The sequence below is a fragment of the Cyanistes caeruleus genome, chromosome 15, assembly GCF_971803275.1.
Source record: "Cyanistes caeruleus chromosome 15, bCyaCae1.hap1.1, whole genome shotgun sequence".
Lineage (NCBI taxonomy): Eukaryota > Metazoa > Chordata > Aves > Passeriformes > Paridae > Cyanistes > Cyanistes caeruleus.
In genome coordinates, this window is record NC_141715.1 from 9,924,753 (window position 1) to 9,947,448 (window position 22,696).

Genomic DNA, 22,696 nt, shown 5'->3' on the forward strand with positions numbered 1-22,696 from the left:
GCCTAAAACATTTAAATGTAGTAAGCTCTGCTAAAGTCCATAAATAACATTGTTTAATGTTGTGAATGAGTGGTGCTGCCTTAAACAAGGGAAAAATATGGCACCATAAACCAATTTTGACACAAAATAACAGTCTCTGTTTCCCTGTACCTGCCATTCCAGAAACACTATCAATAATGGTTATGGTTGTTTGCAGGTGTGGGGGAGAAACATTCCCAATATCCCCTTTAGAAAGTTCCTTCAAAGTCACTTTGTAAAATTGACAACAGCGGTGTTTTACCTGGCTATAAATAAAGTCTGATTATTACCATGTCCTGTTTACTTTTATCATTCACTCATCAAAAAACTTTTTGATGGATCATTACTAATGATTGTTTTGGGAGCCAAAGTCGAGCCATGTGCTTGACTGTTATTGATGGGGAGGGGCTGCAGCTGCTTCCTACCACCCTCAGTGACCACACCATCTGCTGAGGATCGTGGCCATCATTCCACCAGCTTAGAGGGAAGATGGTTCAAAGGGAATTCAGCTTTCTGCACCACTTAGAGTTTAACCCTGAGTAGAGAAAACCACTGCTGAGGTAAAATTCTACACTGTGAGAGTATCATGGCAGCAAGGAGTGAAAAAGGAGAATTTTGTGGTGATTACAAAATAGGTGCTTTTTATGAGAGAAGGTATGACCACAGAAATCTAGTTGAGAGTCCCTTAGTGTTTCAAGCCATAATCATGATCCAGGACATCACTAAGACCAGTACAAGGTCAGGAAAGTTGTCTTGGAAAGCCTGCAGTCAATGACAAGACAAGTGACAACAGCCAGCCAGGGAGAGGTTTGAGTCCAGCAGGAAACAGAGGAAGGATGGGGGTAAGAAGGATTGGGACTGCTGTCAGCAGCTTAAAAACCTACAGTGTTTCCAATGTTTTCAGGATCTCTGGAAATAAGATTGAATAGGAAGCAAAAAAAAAGCAGTGTGATCAAGATGGATATTGTGCATTCTTTGAATATTTAAGCTGGTCAGGAAGGGGGCCTTGTTTTCCTGCTCAGTGTTGTGTCCATGCATAGCACTACTGCATCATCCCTTGTGCCAGGTTTTCTTGAATGAGCTTGGGAAGGGGGAAAAGAAGAATTAACACAGATCAGAGATCCTAAAGCAGGGATGGGATGATTTTCTGCTTAAACCATGGATGGGTGCTTCTGTTTAGTCCTTGTTTCATCTTGTTTGATACCTTTACTTTTTTGATTCATTTTTTCATGTGTCTTTTTCTCACATGTGAATAAGAGCAGCTGCTACAGAATCCAGGACAGCTCTGCCAAACTTTATCTGTCAGCTAAAGCCTCCCTGCTTCCAGCTACATCACTCTAAACCCCAGCAAAACTCAAGTGACTGTAAAGAGGCTGCTTTTACACTTTGTCTAGCAAGAGGAGAGTTTGTTCAGTTCCTCCAGAAAGAAGAAGATAATCTGTTTTAAAGGATGTGAAAATTCATTAAAACTGCTGAGACTCTTCTCACACATGGGCTGTCCCATGGGAAGGCTGGTGAAAGTGCAGCTGGGTGACAACCCTTGGGACAGGCTGCAGCACTGGACAAGCACTGGGGGAAGCCAGACCATCTGGAAGATGTGCTTGGTACAGATTCTGCATTGTAGGGAGGGAATATTATCTGTAGGAAGCTGGCAGATGCGAGACTGACTTTGCTCAGCAGGAAATTTACAGCTGCAAAATTCCAGTTAATTCCAGGGTGCTTCCTTATTTGAATTCATAAGCAGCAGCTCTCACTGTGTGGCTGTCAGTCTTAATTCCTTTAAAGATATAATCAGTTTTTCTGATGGGAGGTTGCTCTTGTCCCTTTTGGACCAGCCCTGTTTTTTCCAGTTCTTTGGGAAATTGCACCATGGGCAGAGCACACAAGTTCTGCCTTTTTCCAGGCTTTGCAGGGCAGCAGGACTTCTTCCCTGACCACTTGGACCCTCCCTTTTCCTCTCAGTCATGGGGGCAGGAGGAATTAACAGAGTAAGTTTGATGTTGAAACGCCTCTGAAATGGTTTCCTATTCCTGAAGAGGAAGCTCTGTGAGGACTATGCTTATCTAAAAGGTCACCTCGAAGGTTTTTCCAAGTTAATGATTAAAGTAAATTATCTTGTATTTCTTATCAAGAAAAACTCTATTTTTCCAGGTTTAAGCTCTTAATTTATTATTGCAAGGATCAATCCTGTAAGAGCCTCAGAATTTTAGTAGGGACATTTTTTCCTGATCACAGCTCCTTTGGCTGGTGGCTGCAAAGCTCCCCTGTGTGAGTTTTGTGGGGTAGTGGTCCCTACCAAAACAATTGTGGAAACACAGGAAAGCTGAGAAACTGGAGAGGAAAATAATGAAAAAAAAGGGCAGAATTAATTTTTTTTATGAGTATTAAGTCCATCTAGTTGTCATGCTTTGCCTGCAGGCAGCATATCTGGGAGGGCAGGTTGCTGTGACAGATGGACAGGAGATGCTCAGAGAAATGGCTTTAGATGGGTAATTTGCTGCAAGTTGGTGGAGCTTTTACAAAGTCACAAGTGTAAGGTATTAGAGGCAATCCTCTTGCAAACACTGGGAAGCTGAAAGCCTGGACCAAGCTTTTATAAAGCTCTGCTCAAAATCCTGTTGTCACCACTCCATGTGGCTGTTTCTTTACAGAAACCATCACTGTGTGCTGGGGACGTGGAACAGTAACCAAGCCAGGAAATACAGTTTATACCCTTTCTCAACCAGAGGCTTTGTCTGAGGCCAACAAGCAGAATTACAAGGGGCAAGTTCAAATAGCAGTCCCTGAGCTTTCATTTTCTCTTTTGTGGAGCTTTTTTAATGAGCAGCTGCTGCTGCCCTCTTCTCTTCTAAGTCCTCTGCAGCACCTGCAGGAGGTTAATGATCGAGCCAGGGGGAGCTGGGACTCAGCTCACACATTAGAAATCACCAGGAGCTTGCTTCTATTAAAAATAAGGTGTATTTACAATCCTGCCTTTTATTTATCTAATGAAGATAATTATCCACTGCCAGAACAACATGATCCACTAGTGCTAAGGCATCACTTCTGGAGATGGGGAAGGTATTTTCCTGCTGATGGTTGAACTGTCCCTGCAGAGCAGCATGGTGGGGAGCTGGCCTGGGGAAGCAAAAGCAAAGCTCAAAGGCTGCAGAACAATGGCCCAGATCTCAGTGAGTTGAAAGGATTTCCCTTGTTCTGAGATGAGTGTGTCTCTCCCAAAGTGAAAAGTGAAGTTGCTGTGGTGCAGTGCCAGAAGCCAGGGGTGAAAAAGAAAAGGTGTGTGGAGGGAGAAGCTGGACCTACCTGTTTTTTCTGATGCAGGATTGATTTTTTTTATTTTTATTTTTTTTTTGCTTGGTTTACTGTTTTCCAAATTTTGGTAGGTCAGTGTCATGGCCATTGTATTAGTTAAGCAGTCGCTTGCACTTAACAGATGATATGGGGAGTATGTAGTCCAACTTCTGATGTGCTTTAGACACTTGATTACCCAACAGGTCTTGTTTTCACTCAGGCACTTTCTCTTTTCAGCAAGTTGTTGCTAGCTGTAAGTGCTGTTCTGTGATGCTCCAGTCTCCACTTCTAAGAAGGTGCTGTGCCCTCAACTTGAAGTGGTTTGTAGCTACTTGAATTGCTACTTCCTCAAACATAGGTAATTGTTATTGCTGCAAAATGCTTTCTTGGATGACTATCAGTTGACTTGTATTAATATTTACAATCACATTTTTGTTAGTAATTTTTTTTTTGCTACAACACAAAATGAAATGCAAATTAACAACTGTAAAGATTAAAACATAATGAAATAGGACAAGAACTCCAGAGAACTAATAAGTGGCTTGAAGGCACAAAAAGACTTTCTTCAAAAATAAACATAGAAGTAAATAATAAGATAAATAATTTTGAGGCATTAAACCAACAAACAGAAAGAAATACCAAGTATGGGATAAATTGTTTCATGTCAAAGTTATAATTGCATTCTTTTTTCTTAATAAAAAAATAAAGTTTCTCTCTAAAATTAACCATCTGTATAATTGCTACATGGTAGATTTTTTCCTACCTTACAAATCAGCACGTCAATATGTCTCTCTGTTAACTTATCTGGCTATATAACAAATACATTGGTTTAGTGAACTGAAACTAGTTTGTTTGTTTATTTTTTAATATTTTTTGCCTTCAGTACTTTTTGTTTTCTAAAGCAGAAATCTGTATCTGAAGCTGCTTTGTGCTTTATGAGGTGTTTGAAGCTTGTCCAAGCTGACAGGTATTAGTCCCTGCTTCAGCAAAGCTCCCAAGCCCCAGCATTTTCCTTCATGACACTCAGTTGGGTGATGGCTTTAAGAAAGTACATTATTCCTTTTTCTTTTTTTTTTTTCCTAAGGGCTAAAGGCAAAAATCTCTGCAAAGCTGTTGCTGGCTGCTTTTTGGGAAAAAACCCTTTTTGATTAGATATTGGTGTTGGTGCTTCTGAACCCAGAGATAACCTTGAGTTAATTTCTGTTGCTCCAATGTTGGCTGTGTTTTTGACTTTGGTTTAAGTAGTCTTGGATCTTGTGAAATCACAAGGTGTATCTGATTCAGTGTAGCTTTAATATTCTTTCCTGCTTAGTATGTTATGGCTTCAGCACACAGTGCAAAAGCTTAGCATTTAGTGCAAACATCTGCATGTACACCTCAAGTCCTTAGGCATGGGCCTAAAATATTTCCCAATGAAATTAAGGAGAGGGTTCCCAAGGTGTTGATCGCAGAGGGGTTAATCCCTCCAAAGGCAAATACCGCGATTTCTGCATCGGATTTTCCTGGAATTGTTAGCAATCCACACAAGACACATCCACAATACACACACACAGCTACACAGCCCACACACATTATACACACAAATACACAAATTACACACTTTGCTTTTCCTCAGCTGCCTCAGTCACCCGAGGACAGAAACACAGCTACATCTCTGCACTCGCTTCGTGCTTAATTGCACATTTCAAGGGTTTCAGTTACACACATATACAAAATGCTCAAACTCATGTGTCCCACAATCACAATTTTAGTGGTACCAAAATACAAGGATTCTCCGAACTTACCCCTGAAGTTGCTAGTGGCCATCTCTTGGACAGTGAATTCTGCTGCTGGCTCTTCAGCTGGTATCCCTCTGCCTGGCCGCCCTATCGGCCAGGGGTCTCTTGCAAGCTTCAGACCTTACCCTGCATGGGGATTTTGTTGTGTGCCAGACATCTCTGCATGACTTATTAGTGGCCCTGGCCAAGTGCATGACTTACAGGCTCTTTATATTTGATAATTCCATTTATTCCTGGTGCGAGTAGGTCCAGTGTCTGTTTCTGCGGTGAGCGAGCTGGCAGCAGAGTTCTTCCAGGAAGATCTCAGGGTGCACTTGGGAAGTCTGCTCCCCATCCCACTCCTCCAGCTGGACAGAGAGTCTCCTGGCTGGCTTGCCAAAGTGACATGTGGAAAAGGCTCCACAACTCATGAAAGTTTAAAAGTACTTTTTAAAGTACTTTTTAAAGGCACGTACTATATTTCAGCTGGTGGACATATGCGGGATTATTCCCTAAAAGCACATGCATCGAGAGTAAGGATAGCTACTTTTTTATTCTCTACAATCTAGGATTACACAATATGCCTGATACATATTCATTCCCTAGCTCCACGCTCCAGGTAGCCTCGCTTTGTATGGTAATTAGCTCTAGGCTTGTTTACGCTTGCACCTCTCTAACTCGGGGGTCATCAGTCATCCCTGATGAAGGCTTTTAAACTCTTCTTTACTTCTGAACTTTTTACTTTTGTCTCTGGAGCATGCACATTAATCCCCAGGTCACATTCCAGACTGTGAGATTAATTTTTGTTGGTTTAGGGTTTGAAGGATGTTTCTTATTACTAGCAGTTCTGGAAGAACACTGTACACCCCATTTTGTTTGTAAGTCCTGGCTCCTCTATTATGTCAGAGGATAATGTCTTGTTCTCCTCTTGCCCTTGCAAACACAGTGAATTCTCAGTATTCCTCAATGCCTTTTCAGCTGCCTCTTAATTAGGCATTCTTTTTATTTCCTTGTTTCGCTGGGCTCTGTGAGCAGTGTTGGATGGTGAACGTGTCCCTCCACCAGCGGCTGTTAGAGCCAGCCTGGGCTCACAGCAGCTGTTGGTAGTGGGAAAAGTGTTTATTGCAGCCTGTCTGTAGATCCGACTTCATCTTCTGACCCACCTTTGGCTGCACTGAGTGTTCTCTCTTGGAGAAAGGCAGGGGCTCCCATCCAAAAATGTTCCTAAAGAGTTGTAAAAAATGAAACAAAAGGAAATGTTTTTAGTTTGATTCATGAGCTTGAGCCTTTCCATGGGCATGTGGTCAGTAAAACTGACACAGCAAAGGAGTGTGGTTTCATTCAATGATTTAATTTTATATATAAGCTATAAAAACATATGTTCAGCTGCAATTACCTGCCTTTTAAACTCAATTTTGCTATACTTGAGGTATTTATCCTTTGGTTGTTCCAGATACCGGAGAACTGAGTCTTCAATTTACATTTGAAAAGGAAATACTTTCATTATCGTGGCGATTAGGAGCTTCAGCTAAGGGTTAGCTTCTGCTTTTGCTAGATACTGTACAATCATAGCTCAGAAAGATGACACCTGCCTTAAATGCCTCATAATCCAATAGGAAGACAAAGAAAATATATGTATCTAATTACAAGGCAAGGGTCTGATGAGCAGAGGCCCAGGAAGGCAATAACCAAGTGGCAACTTACATGGGGCTGTCATTAAACCCTTCCCTGTGGAGAGGGGAACATGAGTTGTGCTGCCAGTTCTGCCTGAACAGATTTCCAAAATTAAGAAAATTTGAAATTAAAGGCCATCTGCTGGTAGATTAGGTAAATAAAAATACACAGTAATTGGATTTGGTGCTCATTTCAGCTGTCTGGGTTATAAATTATAGGGAAAAGATCACATTCCTTCAGGCTATCCGAAGTGGAGTGAATATATTGTCTCATCTTTTCATGACCCCTAGGTTAAAACGGAATATCAATTTCACTGTTGTCTTTTTTTAGCAGTGGAAAATCTCACTTGTGATGCTGTGAGCAGCACAGCATCCTTGGTGCTGCCTGGACCCCTGCCAGAGGGTTGTGTGTTTGTGTCTCAGGTGACCATGTTTGGAAACAAGTAGATTTTTAAACAACAAAACAAATCAGCTGGGCTGGAAGCTTCCAGCTCGAGTAATTACAGTTCTGTAATCTCCTGTTTCATATTTGGTGTTACAGACACCAGCCTCTAGGTGTTAGGGGAAAAGCAGGAGCAAAACCAGCACAGCTGGACCCTGGCTGGAGAGGTCTTGTGGCAGCTCTGCAGTGGGGTGAGTAGGAGGAGAAGGAAAGGACTGGAAAATGGGAGGGAAAACAGTGGGAGGATTTCCCAGGCAGGAGGTGCATCAGGCTGAGCAACCAGAGGATGTGATGCAAGAAAATCGTAACTGTGATTAGTGTTATATTGAATATCCTTCAATTGCTGCCCAGAGAAGCTGTGTCCCATCCCTGCAAGTATTTGTTCAAGGCCAGGTCAGATAGGGATTGGAGCAACCTGGATAGTGGATTATGTCCCTGTGTGTGGCAGGGGGGTGAAATGAGATGAGCTTTAAGGTCCTCTCCAACCCAAAACACTCTGTGATTCTATAACTGGGAGGTCCTGAAGAGTCATATGGTGTGAGACAGAGATGAGGAATGTAATGAATTATTTTCAAATGTGGAAGTCTCCCCCATCTGGAATACTTGTATCTACTTGTCAGTGATACCAGAAGGACACCTGGATTAAGAAAATACAAGTTGGTGAAACATCAACGATGTTTAAATCATATGAACACAGCAAGAATTAGATCTGGAAACTGAAATAACTGTATTTTTAGACAGAGATCAGGAGCCAAGACAGTCCAAAGAAGGAGAAAGATGTTGTATAACTGTATTTACAAAATTCTCTCAAATGAAAATGTGACTATGTGGAGGGCATTGAGGATGGACTTCAGTTCTTTCAGCAATTAATTTTGATATTTTCTCTAGAAGTATTTATTTTCAGTTTGGGATAATAACATATTAACATAAATTATTATGTAAAAATGTAATTACAGAAATTAATGTTTCAGTGTGAAACGACACAGGTGTTAGAAATTTCAAGCTGATTTATTACAGGTAGATGGTCTTTTTCCCCTCATCTTGCTAGTAGGATACACATGCTGACTTGAACATGGAGTTTTTGGGTGCCCAGGATACTTGGCTTCAGCCAGCACAAACATGCCTCTGGGCTGGGTAAAGCAAAGCCAAGAATTTCCTGGAGCACTGAAACAAAACCATGTGAATTCAGCCTGTGTTCAAGGAAACAAAGCCTATGAAGATAAATAGGGCTAATCCAACCACAGCCTGCAAACAAACACTGCTGTTCAAACCTGAGACAGATAACACACAAACAACCCTGGGAAAGCAGTTTGGAGAGTACAAAATCACATGACAAAGCCAATATATTGCTCTGTGACTTCCAATTAGAGACTTGCTGCTGTATAATTAAGTTTCTGATGACACTGTATTTAAAGTCATGTCAGTCCTTTCATTTATAAATGCTTCTCTGCAGGTGCTTGAGCTCCCAGCTGGAATCTGTTTTTCTAGGATCTAATCCTAGAAGTGGGTTTTTTTCCCTTCATTTCAATTTTGAGTAGAAAAACAAAAATCCCTCTGAAGAGCTAAGGTACATGGGAGGGAAAAGATTTGGGTATTTTCAGTATGTTTTAGTTATGTTGTAGGTCCCAGCTGCAGATGTGTATATTTTATTATCAGCATAACATATGTGCCCCCGTGGCTGCACATTTCTGTAAATCAGGAGTAATCAGACCTGGAATCTGCTCTCTCTGATGTATTTTATGCTTTACAAAAGTTGCAAAGGACATTAGCTCACCTGTGTTTCCCCTTTCCTCTATTTATGCTCCTTTCCTAGAGGATTAATGCATGCAGATCGAAATATCCTTGTTTTTCCTGCACTCCCTGAGGGTTCCCAAAGCGATCCAGTGTTTGGGGTGTTTGGTGCTGAGGCAGCCCCTGTGCTGTGGTGCAGGCAGACTGTGCAGCTCGGATGGATGTGTTTGCATGGTCACAGTCAGGATGTGCTGGGCTAAATCAGGGCTGGTGTGTGCCTGCCTGTCCATGGTGTGACAAAGACACCCAGTGGTGTCAAATCTCCTCAAGTCTCAGCACACGAATCAGAGAGTGGAGGGGACTGGGGAGCAGCTCCCTACAGACACCAGTTCATACCCTCATCTTCTGGTGTGCACAGAGCTGAGAAGATCCCAGCCTGAGGTGGCTGCCAGTGCCAGCTGCAATGACTATCCACGGGCTTTCGTGTCAACTTTTGTACTTAATAAATAAAAATTTAAAAATTGCATTAGAGAGAAGAGCATCACCTCTGGACCCTGCTTTGCTCTGAACCTCAAAGCAGACACAGCAAACTGATATTTTCACCTTCAGCTCATCCCCATCATAGAGTAGTGAGGGATGCTGCCAGGAGCAGGGATGAGTGTGGCCAGGGCTGTTCCCCTCCACCAGCCTGGGCTGAGGACAAGCTCTCATCTGGGCTGTCTCCTCCTTGGCAAACAGCTCACAGAGCAGTGAGAGGTGTTAATGCCAGGGATTGCTCTTCTGCAGGGGTCACATCCTCCAAACCAGCACAGCCTCTGCTCTCATCAGGCTCCTTGGCTCAGCAGTGGCTTTGCCAGCCACAGGAGTCCGTGGCATGTGGAAAGGTGAGGGACAACTCTGTCCATCCTCCACCTTGTCCTGAGCAGTCACTGCCCAGGGCAGGGGAAACAGTTAAATGAGTTGATTTTCTTCTTAATATCTTAAAATAGCACCCAAGCTCTTTGTCATTACAGTATGTTTAGAGCCAGATGAGGGTGCCTGCAGGTGCTTTAGATTACTGTTTTTTTCTGTGTTGACTGAGAGTGTGTGGAGCCCTGATGGACAGGATATCTGCACAGTCCCCTAGGGTGAGAAGGGCTCTCAGTGCCTTTTGCCAGAGGGGTGGTGAATACAGGTCCTTCTTCATTCCAAATGATGGTTTTTTTCCATCAAATCCAACAGACATAAATAATGACACCCACAGAGCTGCAGAACCATGTGTGTGCACTTCCTGAGGACTGAACCATTTGACTAGGTGTGGAATTTCTGAATGGATAGCTGAGCTCTTAAGTCCATTAAGCAAGGCAATTTACAGGGTTCTCAAGCTTTGCCTATGGAAAAACATTAACACAGTTTCCCATTTGGCTTGTTGAAAAGCCATTATTCTATATACAAAAGAGAGAAGAAAAGTAATACTGTTTTTCAATGTTTGTTTGTTGTGTTGAGTGGTGAAACCTTTGACAATATTGAAGGGAAATGGAGAGGAATGATGTATTCCTGTGTTAGGAGTGCTCTCACCATCCCACATCTCCCTAGGTAGCACTCGCTGCTGTCATTGAAATCTGCATTTTAGTGTTTCAGACATGATCTAGCAAATGAAGAATGAAGGTAATCCTTGGAGCAGACCAGGGAGATGTATCTTGACATACCTGACTGCTCCCAAAATCACCAAAATATACATGAGGAGAAATGGCAAATTGTCCCTGTTGCCATCTCTGATAATTTGCTACCTCCTAAGAGATCTTTAGGATGATTGATCATTTGCAATAAGATCAGCTGTGTTTTGGGGTGTTGGTTTTGTTTGGTTTTTTTTCTTCTTCTTGATATGCTGGCTTCCACCAACCCCCTGCTGCTGAACAAACATATATCTCCTTTAGATGTGAGAGGAGGGATGTATTTGAAAGTAACAGATATAATAAAAAGAGGGTTTTGTCTAGGGTTGGGAGTACTTTGTCTCCCTAAGTCTTTGTTTCCCCTCTGTAAGTTGAGCAGTTACTCGTGACATCCAGTTTCTTGCTTGTGGCTTTGGCTCTCAATGGGTTCTGTGAACACAGCACAGGTACTGGATAGCTCCAGGGATGTAATTTGTTTCCTGAAAGTATTGGCCAGTGACTTTTTCATTCTAATTTTGAAGAAGTAGAATTCATCAGTAGTTAATACACTTTGTGTTGGAGAGGCAGCCTGTGTAATCTCGCTGTTCGATTTAGTGCATTAACAGCATTTTACTTTCTGTCAGGGTGATGCTGCTGAAGGCAAGGACAGTTGTGGAAGGGGATACCACAGTAAACAGGACACATTATTCAAGTAGATGAGTAATTTTAGCCTTACCTTGCTCCTTTATGTTTCCAGTAGAAAACACTTTCAGCACATCAATATTGGGAATTAGCAACAAATCTTGCTCATCTGCCAAGCTAGCGAAGGAAATACTGTGTATTTTCTCAGGCCTCTGTGAGAAATTCACTTGAAAATGACAAAATGAGCAGGACCTTTTTCCTTTTAGTTGTGACAGTATCTCCAGGGAGCTACCTAAAGTCAGTATTGTATAAAAATCACTAAGTTGGGAAATAAAGTGTCTCTATATTGAGTTAATTGCCGCTAATCTCTCAATTACTTGTGCTGGTTTATCTTTTGTGGTTTTTTATTATTAGTTACTGATATGTCTTTATATCAGTAATGGGGATATGTAGGTTTGAGTAACTGTGTTCTGACTTAGGAAGATGCTGCCCCAGCTCCCTTTGACAGGAGTTAATATTTTGTAGGTTGAAAGTCCTTATTTCTGTTGACTTCAATGGTAATTTTTCATCAGTTTGCGGCTTTTTCAGTCAGATTGCAATAATCTGTCTTGCTGGTTTTGCTTTACTTAATAGTCTGTAGAAAATTGCTCTACCTGGCAGGTGCAGCTGAAGCCTTATTGGGTAGGCAATGAGAGGGTGGTTTTGTAGCCTTCTTATTGAAATGTGTTTTAAATACCAATTTCAGCTAAAGCAGCTTTCTGTTGCATTTTTTGCCTATGGCACAGCATCCAGCTGTAGTGGTTCATTTTCCTTCTCTGTACTAATTGCTATCTGCTGGCTGAAATTTTGGCAGTTTGTTTGAACAATATAATGTGCAAAAGTGTTGGAAAGAAAGGAAAGCACAGATAGGCCATCCCTGCATAAAGAGGTGGATTTGCAGGAGAAACTCACTTCGAGCCTATTTAGAGGTCTGAGAGTTGAAAGATGACATACTTGTACATGTACAGGGAGAAATGGCCTTTAAGAGCAGTGGACACTTTTTATCATTATTGCTTCTGTCAATACAAATGAAAAAAACAACTTTAAAGATAGTTCCACAGCACACAGGTAACTGCCAGGAGTCAGACTTGTACCAACATGCTTAAAAGCTCTTAAGGAAAAATTAGGCAGGAAAGGAAATTGGAAAACAGCACTAAAGTTAACTCCAGAAGATTCAGACATGTTAATGTGGAAGAAGAATCATTTGGGAAGGGACTTTAAGGACCCTCCCGAAGTTCCAACCTCCCTGCCACAGGCAAGGATGCCAAAAAGCAGAGAAACAAGCTCTTGAATTCAAACCAGAACAGTGATGAGGAAAGCACCCAGACCAGGTATTTCATTGTGACTGTGAACAGTCAGTGTGTGTCAGCATGTGTGTGCTCACACCTATCTCTGTGAGTGATCTTCAGGCTCATAGAAATAATTTGAGAAGAGTTACTCGGGTACATGGTTTTTCTTGTTCTTTCCTTCTTTTAAGTTTCCTCAACCCTCAAAAAGACCAAACGACCTTTTTAAAGGAGGAAATTGAAGGTTCTTCATGTTTTTTCACCTTGCCCTGCAGTGCTCTCTCAGAACAGTCGATGTGGTTCTTCAGGCTTAACCTGGTCCTTAGCAGACCTTCAAACATGGAGAGATTGTTCATTTTTACCCATCATTAAGGGGTAGAAGTGAGGCAAGATAGGAAGCTGTTGCTCCTAAGTTATATCACTACACAAAAATTTCATTTGTGTTCCCCTTCAAAACTGTCTGAACTTCCCCCAGCTTTCTGGTGAGATTTAGGGTTCATGTGCCTTTCCCAAGGCTCTCAATTCATCATGAGCTTAATGGTGCTTTCAGGCTTGCAGTACAAGGTGAGGCTTGCAGGATCACTGTCTCTGGAGGTCACAGTCTGAAGGTCTGTGTACCTCTCTGTCACCTGCTTTACAGAAAGCAGGATGTTATTTCCCAGATTATCTTGTATGACAAGACCAGGCTGCAGAGTTTGTCCATCGCTGAACCACTGCAGCGTGTGATAACCAACATGATGTGAAGGCTCTGCAATTCGTGCTGATGATTCACAGCAGATAATTTGATATTTAGGGCTCTGTTCATTAATAAGTTATGCTCCATTTACCTTGTTTTCTGTGGAATTTATGAGTCAAAAGTGCAGAGTGCACCAAAAATTATCCATTCATCAAATTCCTCTTCTCTCTGTATGACTGGCTAACCCATCACTGCAGCCCCCAGGGGCACATTGCACAAAAGGTGTGTCCCGCATGAGAGAGCAAAGTGGCCTTAGGAGGGAAAACAAGAATTCAGCTTTCATCTGAGTCTGCAGGTTGCTCCAGTTGGTGTCTTTGAACTGTGTGGGCAGGAAATTTCCCAAGCCAATTTGTTTTCTTTGCTGCATGCACTGCCCAGGTGTTTTGACAGCAAAGGAGGTGTCATCCACAGGTCCCAGCAAGTGCCACCATTGCTAGAGCTGGGAGGGAATGGAGGAAAAGGCTGTTCTGATCATGTAGATCCATCTACAGTTTGTCTGTCTGCATGTTAGCATAAACCAAGTCTGTGACACAGAATAAGGGTGAATTTGTTGAGGAGGCAGAACCACAGCATGAGCCAGTTATGGGAGCACATGGGTTTGGTGAGCTGGGGAGGGTATCTAAAATTGGAAGAAATGCTCTTTGCTTGTAAAAAACAGGAAAATGTCTGCAGACCACAGCACCTCTAGCTGGCATCTAAATAACAGCATTCTTCCTTTGTTTTTAATGTTCTTTTTAGTTAAGCACATAAATACTTACATGTTGGCACAATTACTTATGCATTGACATAAGCTAGAGAAGCAGTTTAAGAGCTATGAAGGAGAAAGAATAACCATTGCATAAATCCTTTTGATTTCCCACAACCTAATGGGCAAAGCCCTAAGCAGAAAACAAAGAAATAATAATTAGAGTGTACTGCTTTACAGGATGAATTGTGAAAATGTCTCCAGTGCTATCAGCATTGTAGTGTGAAGATACAACAGCTTTAAATGACCTGTCTAGCTGGTAAAGCAGGGAGACTAATGTAGATTAATTCACTGTTTTCAGCACTTGGTACCTTGTTTAAGGCTGCTGTTGGTATCTACAGCCTCCCACAATATCCTGCAAACCTCCAGACTCCCTTCTTTCCCTGGGATGCTTGATGAAAAATCATTCACCATTGCGGGTATCTGGAACATGGTCTTGGCTGGCTTTGGGAGAATAGAAGGTGAGGAAAGTGGGATATAGAAATGAAAAAATAAAACTTGATTTCATATGACATGAAAACATAATTTCATATGCAAATTGCTAAATTCTGCATGTTGGGGAGCTAGTTTTTTCCAGAGAGTGAAAATGTGCTGGATTTCCAAATGCCTTGAATATAAACTCAGTATATTTTATAACAGACCAGGTGGATTCACCTACAAGTAACAAATCATGAGCAAATCTCTGTCAAAAAAATATTTCACCCAACACTGTTTGCTGCCTGCTGTGAGTTGGATGGGCTGGTGCTTCACCAGGCAGCTCCAGAGAGGTGGGACACAACCCTGGAAGACCTTGGTCATGGTTCCCGGCTTTCTCTGTTGGATAGACCTGTCATCCACATAATTAAAAACATTTAAAAATGTCTTTAAGCTTTGAAGCTGAGTCAGGAGGGGCTAGACATGCTCTTGGAGCTCCAAGGACCTGTGTTTGATTTCCACAGAGCCCAAGAGGTCTCTTTTGTTGCAGTTGGGGTGCATTGGTCAGTGGTTTGGACAGAAGGTGGTGAGGATGGCCATTACCTTAGACAAGTCCTGGCTGTTGTGTTGAATCTGGGTGAACTTGTGTGCTTTGCATGACAGAAATGCAAACTGATGTTGGCTGGAGCTTTGGCTTCCCCACACTCCTGTGAGTGGAGAGCAGGCAAGGCAAGCAGGCAGATTGAGAAGAGGAAATCCAGCCTTCCTGACATGTAGGCAAAACTGAGGTGTGATTTATTATGCACTTCAGCTCAGTGCACAAAGAATTCTTTCTTTAGTGTCAAGCCAGCTGAGGATGTGCTCAGCCTCCTCCAAGAAAGGAGGTTTGAGGCTGAACCTCTCCAGAGCCACTACAGGCTCATGTCTCAGTGCACCTTCCTGCAACAAGGATTGTGTTTGCAGGTGCTGAGCTCAGAAAGAGCAGGGCTTATCTTTTAAAAGAGAGGGGAACTCCTGATGGAAGCCTAAAAGAAGAAAAATAATCTCCAAAATTTGTCTTAATTGCTGTAGTACTTAAAGAGGAAAAAAAAATAAAATCTCTGTGTGTGTGTATGCAAGAAGAAAGTATTTGGATTTGCTTTGGAGGTCATGAGTATTAGAGCTTGTATGAATGTAATTTCTGTTGGGAATCAAGTCTAATAGCAATGTAATTTATATGAAATACATAGCTGGAGACTGTGTCTCAGTTCCACTCAAGTTAATGGTAAAACTCCAGTGTTTGCGACAGGGACAGGGTTTGATGCCTGGAAAATGTTTTATTATTAAAAATTTATTAACACTTCATGTGGAAGGGCTAGCTTCCTGTGCCCTGTTATGTCTGCATAGAAGAACTAAAGAACTAAACAGCAGAAATAATGCACCAAACATTCTTTCTAGTCTGAACTTCTCCACACAGTATTGTATTAAAGGATTGTATTGAAAACATTTGGCAAACAGATTAAAATACAGTTCTTTTGGACAAAGAGTCCTTTGAGCAGGGTATAGAGAAGAGCTGTAGTGGATTTGTATCCCCTTGAATTTTGCAGTATAATAACTCCTACTGAATTACAAAAGGCAAACTGCACAAACTATGAGAAATTTTACTTATTAATTTTCCATCTTTTGTCATTGTTCCTGTGGGATTTGCTCTTCACACATCTGGTGACTAGTTTCCTTCTCTTGCTTCTGTCTGCCTGAGATTAATCTCACACTGGTTTTTTACACACATTTTGAAATATCTCACATTTTTTGAAACATAAAAGAAAATTTTGGGCCCTAAAAAACATACTTTATGACTATCTCATACCAGAAGTGCCACATGACGTTTTCTTTTCATCCATGCTTGCTTCAATTGCATTTTTAAATTATCTTACTGTTCTTTGTAAGCTCTACTATAGTTATGGGTATTGTCCTGTGACATCACTTTTGGAGATTGTTAATCTTGAAATTAATTCCCACAAAACTCTAAATTAAATGTGCAGCCACCCAAGCTTGGTGCTCCTGTCAATGGGAAATGGATGATCTGTATTTTGACTGAAAGCGCACATGGAGCTGTGGACTGCTTTTCTAACCTTGGATAAAGGTGCCCTGCATGGAAAAGGAGTCTCTTCACACAAGCAGAAATAGTCTGGTTTCCTCAGTTTCAGACAAGTTTTGCTGCCATACTGTGGGACTCATGGGCAGTTTATGCATGCAGATGAGAGTAAATTGGAGTTACTCACTTAAAGGATTTCAGCCCCTCTCCCTGGGTGCTTTTCTGCATCTTTAGGCAGTTAAATAAATTTTTCAGCCTGGCTGCTTGCTTTGAGAAGTGGCTGGCTGGCTGAACACAGAGCTAGGATATTCCTGGATATTGGGGTGGAGAATATCCATGACTTGTAATGGCTGAGAGCTGTCCTGGTGATTCTAACTTTAGAACATTTTTCTTGCTAATATTTCATACAAGTAAGCCTGAAAGGCTTGAAATGAGTTCTGAAAAATTACTGAGTATTAGTTGTTAACACTATTGATAGTGTTCTAAAACCCAGAGTACTGAGCACTTGGAAGGACCTGCTAAGATAAAAAGGCTGTGATTATGGGGGTGGATATTTTTGATGTGTCTCTGGAGCAAGCCAAAGGGTTGTAAGGCTGTATGACTTGAGAGAAAGCACTTCTTCTCATAAGCATTTGTAGAAGAAAATCCTGCTCCTAATCAATGTTGAAGTCTGCCTAATTTGAAAGCAGATATTACGAAACCAAATCTGAAATGACAGCTGTGTCCACAGCTGCCGTGCAGCAGGTTGTAACCTTTGTTGATGTCTTGAAAAAACAGAATAATAATTGATTTGTAGCTGTCAGTTCTGCTTTCTTCTTTTTGGCTGCATGGTGAGATTTCCATTAACTGCACTATTTTATTTTAAAATTGTCCAGACTGGAAGATTTATTCTGCTGCTTCCTAAGGTTTCTTATTGTTCTTCTTAGATCCTATTCAGCTGGTTCTTTTATTTTGCTATATAGCTCTGCTGAAATAATTTTAATTGAAAGCCATATTTATAAACTTGACATTGTTCAGGATAAGGGCTGGGAAAAATTTACTTCCTTGGGCTTTGTGGACCACCCAAAGTGTGAAGGTGAAGAGCAAACAGGGCTGGTTCTCAGGTGTGGTGCTGCAGCTCCCAGGCCAGGCATCACTTATCACTTATTTCCAAGAAAAGCGAGTTGAAGCTGCTAAATCAGATGCCACCTAAAAAGCACAAGCATTTAGGAAATGGGATGTGGGGAGAGGAAAATTTGAATCAATAGAAAGCACTTGAGATCTGCTTCATGCATAGTTAAGTATCTTACATATTTGCATTTGAAAAAAATCAGCCACCCCAGGTAAGGCCTTTTGCCAGAGACTGTTTTAACAGATTTGAAAGTCCAATTCGTATTTTCTTTTGCATTTTTTTTGTCCCTGAAGGCTCCATTGTCAAGACCTGGAAGCAAACAAGTATTATCCACAGTGTTACATTTTAATTCAAATTAGTCCCAAAGATTTCATGCTTCTATAGCTACCAAGTTGGTGGGTTAAGGGCATGTTCAATAAATAAAAAATAGAGAGGGAAAATAGTGTCTGAGCCTTTAAAAAAACCCCCTGCAGATCCACAACAAGAAACAAAAACCAAGCACACAAAAACCTCTAAAAAGTCCCAAACAAAACAAATCCATAATCCAACAACAAAAAGACCCTCACCCAAAATACCTGCCTTTCACTTGGAGGTTGATTCTAGGTGCTGAATGAAGGCTGGGTTCCTCTAGGAACCCCCCAAAGCTTTATGAATTCTCTCCTGCCTTGAGGAAGTCTCTGAAGGAGATGTGTCCAGCTGAGATCTGACTGTGGAAGACTGGTCACATAAACTTAATAAGATTGTTCTGTGCAACAATTTCGGTTTTAAATAAGACCTATAAACATTGTAGCTTTACCCAGCATTTAATGAGCTTGGCTGGAACAATAGACTGATGCTTAAGAGACACCATGAATTAACTGTGTTTTCCTATTTTGATCCCTTTCTCCCTATGTTGCTGCTTGAGAAGGACCAATATTCAATGGCCAATCATTTGCCATATCTAAATTGTGAGGTTTCAAGCAGTAGCAGTAGCTAGCCATTTATTAATCAAGCATTAGTTATGGTAGTTAAACATTTAGAGGTAATAAAATGCAAATTTGCTTTCAGCACAAGTTGTGGTTCTTAAAAAATAAGAAATTACTTTAAAAAATTGTTGCTGTAAGGTTATGGCCAATATTAATTGCTGAATTTATTTCCTGTAGCAGACACTCCTTATACTAAATGGTAACTTAAGAAATTGCTTTTATTAGCATATACAGCATGGCTTAAATTGTCTGATCTGCAAGGTAAAACATTAAGTCTTTCCTGGAAGAGTCTCATTTTAGCCTTCTTGCCAGTGCAGCTGTTTTAAAAGGTGGTAGGCAAGCTGACCCTGTTCCCCACCTAGAGAATATATGAGCACAGAATAGTTTGTTGGGCTCTAAAGATTGCTCTGCTGAGAAATGGGAAGTGAGACCACAAACATGGCCTTTCAGGTCAGGATTTGGTGTCTGTCTTCAAGCAGGAAGGATATGCCATCTGTTAATACTAGCAGGATTTGTGAATGTAGGAGAGGATTTGCCAAATGCTGATGAAGGCAAGTTATTCTTCACCTGTTTGCCCATCTCTCTTTCTTTGTGTGCATAATAACACGTTGGCAGGGTAAATGCATCTTGTTAAAGCAAAAAACATAATTATATTTCGGTCAGTAAACTTAAATAAAAACTAATTGAGAAATACTGTAAATAGAAACATCAGCCATAATCATGAGGCACATCTTTGAAAAGCAGAAAATGAGCATTTGTGATCTCGGTTGGTTAGGTAGGAATAGCCATTTAGGAATTTGGTGTCCCCTGGCAGTCTATTATGGAGCACATGAGAAGCAGCTGCTTTCCCCCTAGACAATAAAGCTATTTGCTAAAGGGGTGCATTATCATGAAAACTTTTCTTCTCTATCCAACTGACTTGGAAACAGTGGAGAGAGCTGTGTGTCAGGGGAGGTTCAGATTGAATATTTTTTCTTTTTGCTGGAAGAGAGGCATTCAAATAAGTTGCCCTGGTGGTGGAGTCACAATCTTTGAAAATTCAATGGGAGTCTGGATGTGGCACTTGGGGTGTGGTTTAGGTGTGATTATGGTAGGGGTGGGTTGATGATTGGACTAGATCTTCTTGGAGGTCTCTTCCAATCCTGGTGACTCTGTATTGTGTCCATACTGGTTGGCACAGGAGAGATCCCCATAGTGTTGTTACAGGGCTGGGCTGGTGGCCCACAAAACAGGGCTGGGGTGCTGAGACTGCGGCTGGCAGAGCAGCTGTGCTGGATCTGATATTTTTTGGAGTCTACAGAAGAAATATGGCCACAGTCATCAGCTACACCTCTCCTTGTGGAGGATTTAGGATGTAAAAAATTGCAGTGATAACATAAGAGTTGAAGGAAACCCCCAAGGTGAGGCTGAAAGCCCAGTGCTGCTGCACTTGCATCCACTGCTGACTAGAGTTTCTCTTTCACAGTGTATCAGGATATAGGAGACATTAAACAGATGTTATGGGCTAATCTATACTTTTGATTGGCTTTAATGATCTTTGCAGTCTGTTATTTATACCTGGCATTATTACACAGTGAACATTGTAATGCATGAGGTCATTACTGCACTGGCTTTACAGCTTGTTGGTTTTGCTGCTGAGCTAACCTGTCATGTGTGCTCCTGGAGATGTGCCTTGCTTCAGGATGAGTCTCCTCTGGTGATGGAGGCAAGAATAAAGTAGTAATGATAAATCTAAAATTCCTCAGGAGGTGAAGGCTGGCAGCTGTCTGATGAGATCTTATTTGCCCCCATCCTGGTGGAGTTGGACCTTTATTGACTTGCTCCTGGAGAGGATTGACTCATTTCTAGTGGGTAACAGGGCCAGAAAAAATTTCTAATAATAACTTCTTAATTCCTAGATAACAAAATGTAAAACTGATGTCCAGGTGTTGAACACCAAGACTTGGGGTGCTGGAGTTCTGGGCAGCTGGTGAGCATTCAGGAAAATGGGCAGGGAGCCTGGTCCTGTCTGTGGGGCTGGGTTTAAAGGAAGGGGAACATCTCCCTTCCTGACCTGGGGTGCTCATGCTGAGTCTACTGCCAGTGTGTACAGGACAGTGCTGGGGCTCACTTTGGTGATTATTTGAATTCAGAGGAGCCTTAAAACTCGCCCAGTTCCAACCCCCTGCCATGGGCAGGTACACCTTCTACTAGACCCCATTGCTCCAAGCCCCATCCAACCTGGCCTTGAACACTTCCAGGGATGGGGCAGCTGCAGCCTCCCTTGGCAGCCTGTGCCACGGCCTCACCACCCTCACAGGGAAGAATTTTTTCCTGATACCTAGTCCAACCCTGACTTCTGTCAGTGTGAAGTCATTCTTTCTTTTCCTCTCACTATCTGCCCTTGTCAAAAGTCCCTCCCCAGCTCTCTTGCAGCCCCTTTAGGCCCTGGAAAGATGCCATTGAGGTAGTTTTGATACAGTCCAACTAAATTATAGTTTTGATACAGTCCAACTAATTTCTGAATGGTTCTGTTTTGTCCCTCAACTCTGACTTCTACATCCTCACAGGTTGTCTGCACTTATTAAGGGCATTGCTCACTGTGGAGGCAGTTGATAATTTATAGCAGATATTTCAGGGACAAGCATTTGGCAAAAAGGGATACTTTTTATGTCCCTTCCTGCCCTGGGGGTCTGACAACATCATCCTGCTATAATTGATGAACAAATGAATGTTTTGAAACTGCACTGAGCACTCAAGAAGCCTCATAGATGTAGATAGTTGCTCACTTGGATCCACTTCCTATTGTTTTTCTGTCTTATAAATTAGCCCAAGATGAATTTCCTGTCAAGGACTGGAGCCAGTCAGAACCTGAAATTTTCTTTTGGTGGGAAATTTTTTCATTTCAAGACAACTAGAACTGAAATGAAAAGATGCAATTATGTGATGAAAGACAAATACTAAAGAAAAGTATGTGAATTATTCACAACTTCTTTATTATTTCAATAAGATCATGTTATTACCTTTCTATATTTCTGAAATTTTAATATGATGAAATATTTTATTTCAATTACTTGACTTGACTTATAGTACCTTAAACATATACAAGTGGAACCAAGTTAATATTTCAGCATGATACAAAATTTGAAATTTAATTAATTGAAATAACAGACAAAATATTAGGGTTTGTGTTTCAGAACATTGTGAGTGTTGTTCATATTTATCTTCAAGTTTTTCTCTTTGTCTAGGATGGAGGTATTGCTTATGTTTTCAGTTTTACAGGAATGGATATTATCCAGGAGAAGAACTCCATTAAAGTTTGAACTTCTCAGTCTGGTTTTCAGTTTAAGATGGGAAGAACAAAAACTTTGATTAGAACATGCAATGATAGGAATCTGTCCTGTGTTTGCTGTATGTCTGTCCCAAATTAGCAATGGGAACACTTGGCTGTTAATGTCATAAACATGGACAGGTTGAATTTGAGGCAGGGACTGCTGGTTGCATAGGCTGGGCATGTAGAGTTTATGATCTTCCCCCAAATCTTAGGATTTTATAGTCCAGAGAAGCACTTGGTGTGTGTGCAGGTGAAATTAGAGGCCAGGAACTGCTTTTACTGGCTTGAAATTTATCCTTTCTGATAACATTACTATTGGAATAAATAAGCTTCAAAGAAACCAAAGAAGCTTTTTGCCTCTTCTCTGTCTCCTCACAGATAATGATGATAGCAGTGCTCAGCTGGGATGTTTCTGACAGCTCTCCCTTCCTGTGAATATCTGGCAAACTCAGACAAAGCATTTGAATGGATAGCTTTTGGTGGTGGCATCAGCTGCTTCAGGCACCAGGTTTCATTGGAGTCCTTGGTGAATGGCTTATCCATTCCTTCAGGATTCTCCAAGGATGGTAAAAGCAGAAAACAGAATATTCTTTTGAGAAAGAGCCTTCTGTACTGATAGTGTTTTTCCCTTTCCTCCACACTGTGCCAACTGTGGTGTGTGTCATGTGGCATCTGCAGTGATCATTTGTGTCTTATCACACAAATTTGCTGATACGATATCTGATACGATAACTGGTGTGAAAGGCCTGGGTCAGCTGAGTATATGAAAGTCATAAATCTTGTCCTGGTTTTCCAAACTGAAAGTATAACAGCATCCAGGGAAATTAT

General features: G+C 41.4%; 1 long non-coding RNA gene across 1 annotated transcript; it reads left to right on the top strand.

The window, feature by feature from the left end:
* Window positions 1-459: 459 nt before the first annotated feature.
* LOC147650370 (uncharacterized) lies at window positions 460-4,034 on the top strand. The gene is made up of 2 exons (XR_015276644.1): window positions 460-578; window positions 1,281-4,034. It is a non-coding gene; the product is annotated as an uncharacterized LOC147650370 (long non-coding RNA).
* Window positions 4,035-22,696: the final 18,662 nt, after the last annotated feature.